A 6,944-nucleotide genomic window follows, 5' to 3' on the forward strand; every position below is an offset into this window, starting at 1 on the left:
CAGGGCATTGATGTACGTCTTGATTTTGTGGATACACTCGATGTTCAGGATGTTCCATGTTTTGCTGGCAGGATTGCTACTGTTAGAACCTACTGTTGAGCAACCTTGTTGGGATGTAAGAGATGTGCATGATCATGCATTGATTGCATTTTCTGTGAAGCACACTATTACTCCTCACATTCATTCAACAAAATCTGCAAAATGGGCTTGGGATATTCCGGCTGGTCTTTATGCAAGTCGCAATGAGGCTAAAATTTCATTGTTGCGTAAAGAGCTGGAGTCAAAGATTATGCATGAGGAAGATGAAATGGAAAATTTCCTTGGTGGTGTCAAGGATATGAATGAGCAACTTATTTTTGCAGGCGATCATTTTTTACAGTTCTCTTATGCATATTGTTCTTGATGCTTGGCCAGATTCTTACCAGACTCTTGCTAGTACTTGGAGACTTATGACCCAAGGAAATCTTGAAGCTGTCAAGTTTGATGCATTATGCACATTGCTATTACAAGAGTCACATTCTAGAAAAAATAGGGCTAAATAGCATGCAGTTGAACATGCTTTTATTGATGCTCAAAGAAAAGGTGGTAACAACAATGTAACCGCTTCGCATGGTTCTGCTGCAAGTGGAAAATCTTATGTTCTTAATGCTTCTGCTGGCAGCACTTCGTCTTGGAATTATGGTGATAAGGGCAAAAAGAAGATGTGTTGCCATTATTGTAAAGCTAATGATCACTTGATCAAGCAGTGTCCAAAATTGAAGGCAAAAGGGACTATGAAGAAAGAGGTTGGATCAACTACAGGGTCCAATACAAGTGTAGCTATTGTAGAGTCTTCTATGAAAGGAGATTGTGATGTTGATGTAGATACGGAGTGGGCTTTTAGTGCAGAGTGTACTTATGATCCCGTTGTCCATGATGCATGCATGTCAATTGCTATAGATTCATATGTGTGGTATTTTGACAATGGTGCTACAAAGCACATTACCTCACATCGTGATTTGTTTACCTCTCTTGAGTTTGTCCCACATGGGAATACTGTCACTTATGCCAACAATGCCTCTTATCCGGTTCAGGCTGCAAATGGTAGTTTTTTCACACTTATTGATGCATTGTATATACCTGGGATGAAGAAGAATCTTTTGTTTGTATCCGTACTTTCTACACTTGGTCTTGTAGTCAAATTTGTGGATGACAGATGTACAGTACATGATCTCAGTGTTGGTGATGAGATTGTTGCATCAGGCAATTTATGTTGTAGGTTGTATAAGCTCACTTCTATAACAAGTGTGGGTAGAATTTTGCAAATGCAATTGTGGATTCAACGGCTATTTCAGATGCAAAACTTTGGCATGCACGTTTTGGGCATCTGAATATTGTAAGTTTAGTGCGTTTGCAGAAATTTGATATGGTTGCTTCTTTGCCTCCTCTTGAAGCACCTGTCAATTTTTTTTGTGAAGGCTGTATTTTGGGTAAGATGTAGCGTTTGAAGTTTTGTAATGGAAAAGGCCTATGAACTTTGAAAATAGCGAAACTAAGAGAATTAGAGTGAATATTTTTGTGAGACTACTTAGAGAATATAGATTCTCCCATCAAGAGAGACTTGGTATAATACAATCTTTGTGTTCCTTGTGACCTAGGTAATGCAATGAAGATGGAAAGCTTCATGCATCACAAGCATAACATAGTCTTTGTAGAAAGTATTAACCATCCCCGGTCTCAGTCCCAAGGCCTCAAACACCTTCAAAGGTGGAGAGAGCTAGTGGGGAATGAGGGTAGGGAAGAGGAAGAAGAAACATTCATAGGAGAAAGAAATAGTTCCTCACTTATCATCACTCTTCTTGCTTAGCATACATAATAGTATAGTAATGAAGATGGAGAATATGTGAAGCTTAAGCATTGGAGTATGGCTCTTGGTTGGATTTGCATTCCATAGCCAAGAGTGGTGGTGTAGTCTCTCAACTTCTCTACAAGCTTGGGGAAGGAGATGGAGCTCTTGCACTTTGCACCTCCTTAAGCACCTTAGTCAGCAAGCACGACAAGCACCTCAAGCACCTTAGTTAGCAAGCATGACAGGCACCTTAAACACCTTAGTCAACAAGGATGACAAGCACCTCAAGCACCTTAGTTAGCAAGCACGACAAGCACCTCAAGCACCTTAGTCAGCAAGCACCTCGAGCTTGGGTCGGGTTCCCACCTCAAGCATAGCCCTAGCTTGCCTAAGGGTCAAAGGACTTTTAACACTAACCTTTGGATGTCTTTATTGAAGGTAACCCTAAGGTCTTTCAAGCTCCATTAGCTAGCATTGCTCTTTGACAGATCATCTCTCATTTGGGCCCATTAACTTTGGCCTCGTGTCGAGATAGATCCATAAGCACATGTCTATATTCTAACCCATGTTCCCCGTTATTCTTCCACATTAAATGATAATTGAATATGAGAAAATCAATTGGGTTAGTTAGATACTAGATTTTATGACATTAACTCTCTCTTGAAATCAGTCATCCTCAACTATGAGGTAGAAGAGATGAATCCTTAGTCATTAGTCGATGTTTCTTAGCGGGTAGAGGATCCCTTTTTACCCTACAACATCATTCCAAGGTGGATGACTAATCCATTTGGTGCTTGGGAGACGTAGCTGTCGCAAGCATGTGTGCTCATTAGTCCATTTCATTCTCCCAAAGTAGAGTGAAAAAGTTTACTTGGTGTTTGAGAGACGTCGTCATCACAAACATGATTCTAAGCATGCATACTACTTAAATTTGTGCACAATAAAAAGAGAATTAGTCTTATAAGACAACATTGGTCACTTAAAAGAAACATGTACATTTGCTTACTCTAATGTAGCATTGCAAGCATTGACAAGATTCATACTATCCTTAAGTTGTATTCCTTGCATCTATTTAGCATCTTCAAAAGGATAATTTTTTAACTTAATAAGATACCGTCGGATAATCTTACCATGTCGTAGTACCTTGTCTTCATGCCGAAGGATAGCTTTGGGTTGTAGCACCTCTTCTTGGTCTTCGATTTTTGGAGGGTCTTCAATAATTGGTTGTAGGACTTAAGTAGGCTCGCATGAAAAGCATTGTGAGCCAATGGTTGGGCAGCTTGAGTTGATAAGCCATCTCATTGATTGGCTTCAAGATTTGACAAGGACCATAGTATCTTTTTGCTAGTTTAGCATAATACTTTTGATGGCCCGTAGGATTTTTGCCCGTCATTTGCCTCAATCGAGCCTTGAGAAACTTAAGCAAGACCCAATCATTTTCTTTGAATGTTAAGGCCCTTCTGTGCTTGTCAACACCAACAACCTTTTACCTTTGTTGAGAGATGGATATAGGCTCCTCAATATTTTGAAAAGATTCTTGTAGCTCACGGCTATACTCGTCGGCAGCGAAGATCTTCCCATGTACTTTAAGTAGCAAGGGACTTTTAGGTCTTCCTTCTATGATTTCAAAAGGTGCTTTCCCATAGAAGTATGGACAAAATTATTGTACACATACTCTATAAGGGTAAGTACTTCTCCCATTGTGACCGTTGATCTACTTCTGTAACATAAGTCTTTAGTAGATCAAGAATTCTAAGATTGGCTGTCTCACTTTGGCCATCCGTTTGTGGGTGATAGGCCAACGAGAAATTTTTCCTTGTACCTAGATTTTCAAAGAGACCTTTCTAGAAATTACTGATCATTCTAGGATCTCTATCTGACACAATGGATGTTGGTAATCCATGGTGTTTGAAAATATGAGATATGAAGAGAGTTGCCATTTGGTGTGCCTGAATCATCTTTTTGACAGGAATAAAGTGTGCTTGCTTGCTAAACCTATCGACTATTGTCCATATTCCCGTATTCCCATGGATAGACTTAGGTAATCCAAAGATAGAATCCATGGATATACTCTCCCATGGTGAATTAGGGATTGGCAATGGCTGCAGTAATCCAGGTTGCTTCCCTCTATCATACTTGGTCTTTTGGCATACCACACATTTTGAAAAATACTCTTGTATGTCTACTTTCATGGTAGGCAAATAGAAGTACGTCTCTACTCTTTGAAGAGTAGGTTGAATGTCTTTATGCCCTGCACATGGAGGAGCATGGGATTCATACATAACTTTCTCACGAAGGGAGTGGGTAACACATAGCCTATTGCCATGGAGAAGATAACCATCCTGCAAGATGAATGGTTCCTCTTTCTTCCCTCAGACAAGGGCTGACATTATATCTTTAAAGTCAGGGCCAGTAGCATACTCATCTATCATAGAAGATAGATCATTGTGAGCTGCTATAGACACCTATTGACGTTTGGTCGTCTCGTAAAAGTGCATTGGCCACTTGATTATGCTTACCAACAACGTGAGAAATATGAAAATAAATTTGCAAAAGAAAATTTGCCCACCTCATTTGTTTATCAAAAACTTTGGTTTGCGTCATGAAGTACTTGAGACTTTGGTGGTCCATTCGCAAAATGAATGGAGTCCCAAATAAATAATGTTTCCATGTGTCTAGAGCATGTAGAACAGCTAAAAGCTCTTTTTCGTATATGCCCAAGACTCGTTCATCGGCATTGAGCCTTCGGCTCTCATATGCTATGGCATGCCCTTCTTGAAGCAAGACTGCTCTAAAGCAATCACCACAGGCATCACATTGGACCTCAAATGGATTTGAGAGATTCAGAAGCATAAAAACTAGTTGGAAGGTAAGCTTCTCTTTGAGTTTGTCAAAGAAGCATTTTTCTCCTTAGCAGTCCATAAGTACTTAACGTTCTTCTTTCTTAAGTCATGCAATGATCCTGCTATTTGAGAAACTTTTTCTAAGAAGCGTCTATAGTATGCACACATACCAATAAAGTTTCTTAGCTCATGTAGATTCCATAAATTAAGACATGCTTTTATTACCTCCAACTTTGATGGATCCATATAGATGGATGCAAGGAACCTAGCTTACAATGCTAAACTAGAGTAAGTAAATGAAAATGCATTTTAAATGAACAATGTTTTTATCTTATAAGACTCATTCTCTTTCTTTTATTGTGCACAAAATTTAAGAAGTATGCATGCTTAGGATCGTGTTTGTGGTGACGACATCTCGCAAACACCAAGTAGAACTTGTCACTCTACTTTGGAAGTATGATATGGACTAAAGAGCAGACATGCTTGCGGGGCAGCTAAGTCTCCCACTCACCAAATGGATTAGTCATCCATTCTGGAATGATGTCGTAGGGTAAAAAGGGATCCTCTATGCGCTAAGAAACATGGACTAGGCTTTATCTTCTCTACCATAGTCGAGGACAATTATGATTTCAAGAGAGAGGTAATGTCATAATATATAATATCTAACTTTATCGAATGATTTGCTCATATTAAACTGATCATTTAATATGGGAAGATAAGAGGGGAACAAGAGTTAGGATATAGATATGTGCTTCTAGACCTATCTTGATAGGGGACCAAAAGGAGAAATGGTTGCATAGGGGTCCAAAAGGAGACGGTCTACCCAATGAGCAATGTGTAATAAGTGCTTCTAGATTTACCTCAGCAAGGGACCAAGAGGAGAGGTGGTTACATTTCAATAGGGGTCCAAAAGGAGGTAGTCTATCAAAGAGCAACGTGCATCTAATGGAGCTTAAAAGACCTTAGGGTTATCTTCATTAAAGACCTCCAAAATTTTGTGTTAAAAAGTCCTTTGACCTTAGGCAAGCTAGGGCTAACCTTGAGGTGGGAATCCTACCCAAGCATGAGATGCTAAGATGCTTAAAGTGGTTGTGGGAACTTTGCCCAAATCTTGAGGTGGTTTTTATGTTTAAATGACTAAGGTTCTTGAAGTGTTCAATTCAAAGGTAAACTCTCAAGAGGCATAAAACATTTCCATGCTTGATTGACTAAGTTCTTGAAGTATTCAATTCAAACCAAATGACTTAATAAGCATAAAAGAAACATGTTCAAATGATCCTTTACATGTGGCCCTCATGATGTGCTTGAATGCTATAGGATAGGTTTTAAAGGGGACCAATGAGAATTTAGATACATAAAAATAAATAATTAAGTTCTTTCTCTCAAAGAGGAAAAAGAGAACACATGTCCAAATGAAATAATTAAATAATACAAGAGAGAGAGAGAGAGAGAGAGAGAGAGAAAGAGATAGAAAGGGAGGTGTGGACCTAGCATGAGAGGGGGGTATACTCTCCCACACACACACACATTCTCTCATTGTGTGGAATGCAAAGTGCAAGAGCTCCATCTCCTTCTCGAAGATTGTTGAGAAGTGGAGAGCCTACACCACACTCTTGGCTATGGAATGCAAATCCAACCAAGAGCCATGTTTCAATGCTTAAGCTTGCTATATTCTTCATCTTCATTACTATGCTATTATGCTATGCTAAGCAAGAAGAGTGATAATAAGTGAGGAACTAATTCTTTCTTCTATGAATGATTCTTTTTCCTCTTCCCTACCCTCATTCCCCGCTAGCTCTCTCCACCTTCGAAAGTGTTTGAGACCTTGGGACTGAGGCTTGGGATAGTTAATGATTTTTTCAAAGTTTATGTTATGCTCATGCTGCATGAAGCTTTCCATATTCATAGCATCACCAAGGTCACAAGAAACACAAAGATTGTATTGTACCAAGTCTCTCTTGATGGGAGAATATATAATACAAACGCCTTTTGGAGGGGGGGCCAGCTCCAAGTAAATCCGGTCCTCAACTATTGTCATGTTCTCTAATAATCTCTCTCTTGCAAAAGTATTGTTCATGCCAAGTTAATTAAGTACTATGTTCATATTGCTACCATGATTTAAGTTCACCCTATATGTTCTCAAAGTAATCTCACAAAAATGCTCACTCTAATTCTCTTAATTCCGCTATCCTCAAAGTTCATACACCATTTCCATTGCAATTAACAAACATGGGGGCATCATCATTAGCACCTTCGTGTGTAAAATCAAAGTT

The sequence above is a fragment of the Adiantum capillus-veneris genome, chromosome 29, assembly GCF_014529385.1.
Source record: "Adiantum capillus-veneris isolate H3 chromosome 29, ASM1452938v2, whole genome shotgun sequence".
Classification (NCBI taxonomy): Eukaryota; Viridiplantae; Streptophyta; class Polypodiopsida; order Polypodiales; family Pteridaceae; genus Adiantum; species Adiantum capillus-veneris.